The sequence below is a fragment of the Hyaena hyaena genome, unplaced genomic scaffold, assembly GCF_003009895.1.
Source record: "Hyaena hyaena isolate Hyena2069 unplaced genomic scaffold, ASM300989v1 scaffold_582, whole genome shotgun sequence".
Lineage (NCBI taxonomy): Eukaryota > Metazoa > Chordata > Mammalia > Carnivora > Hyaenidae > Hyaena > Hyaena hyaena.
Window position 1 is genome coordinate 225,666 of NW_024081214.1, and position 1,667 is coordinate 227,332.

Sequence of the window (1,667 nt, forward strand, 5' to 3'; positions counted from 1 at the left end):
ATGCTCTGTGTTGAGAAAAGGTAGATAAGATCTTTTTTTTTTTTTTTTTTTAGTGTTTCTATATTTTACTCAGCTGACAATGATAAAGCAATCAGATCTGTGAGAAGCAGGCCCAGCTTCTAACATATTTGTCTGAAGAGTGAGTCAACCAATTATGATTGAGCCCCTCTGGTTTCAGGAACCCTGGTGAGAATGAATCTAGTATAAGCTTACACCACAAGCTGATCTATAAACCCTAATTCTTCAAAACGAGAACCCCAGAAACAACAGCACCGGAAACACGAGCAGTCATTCCTCTATCTTCAAAAGCCAGTCACTATCACAATCTCTCTCTCGAGACACCTCCATCCAGAGGGAGGACGCCCTGAGTTTTGGGAGATACTTTTGGGAGAAAGGAAAGAGGCAATGATCTGAAGAGCAGGCTGCTTTCATCTTTGTTCATTGTACATGTTTTAAATAATTTCTGTTCTAAGATAATGCATTTTATGACTACTTAAATCTGGTTTATGATATGGAAAGGAGGAAAATAAACTATAACAATGGCTAAGGGTTAAGTTTTCCCAGGTGTTCCGTGAAAGGGAGGTATATGCAAAATGACCTCCAAAGTCTGAAGAAAAAGGCCGACAAGTCCAGCTTGATGAGAAATGGTTCATTAAGGGGGCTTACAGACAAGAGTGCATCTCTACAGACACAAGATGAGTAGAGCTCAGCCACCCCACCCCACCAAGGACCTGTTTGGATAGCCCCAGAGGCTGTGTACCTGCTGGAGGACCACCCGGGAGAATGTTTAACAATTGATGTAAGTCACAGTCATATCTCTGGATCAAAGTGTTATGCCTGGAGGGTATACTTAAGGTTGTGGCTCAAAAAAAAGGGAAAGAATGTGAAAGTGGGAGTCCTGTACCCAAGAAGGCTCTAGGTCATAGAGCAGTCATCATGGTGGAATTGTCCAAGATGGACTTAGGAATATGTCACTGAATACTTGTTTCAGGCCCATGTGGAAGCAAATAACAACTCTTTGTCTCCTGGGATATCAGGATTAATGAATAAGACTCAATACACAGATTGGATTAATGAATAAGACTCAATACACAGATTGGAACTAATTTGGGGAAAGTGACATGCTCAAGTATTTCCTAAATACCATTTTTGTTTTTAATGCCTTATTTACAGTCTTTTATTCCACTAGCTTTCTTCTTCCAAAAACTATTCCCTTGAAGTACAAATACTAGATAATTCGATTATGCTCTATATACACGAATTTGGATGTCTATTAAAAGGGATTATTTCTACCCAATGACTTCAAGAGTCCATAGAAATAATGTTTCTACAAAGCAAAGAGGTGCATGATATAAAATTTACTTTCTATAGAAAGAAACAAAAATGACTTAGGGCTCAACATTTTTTTTTAATATTTTTTATTTATTTCTAGGAGAGAGAGAGAGAGAGAGAGACAGCGTGAGCAGGGGAGGGTCAGAGAGAGAGGGAGATACAGACTCTGAAACAGGCTCCAGGCTCTGAGCTGGCAGTCAGCACAGAGCCCGACGCGGGGCTCGAACCCACGAACTGCGAGATCATGACCTAAGCGAAAGTCGGACGCTTAACCGACTAAGCCACCCAGGCGCCCCTCAACATTTTTTTTTTAATGTTTTATTTATTTCTGAGAG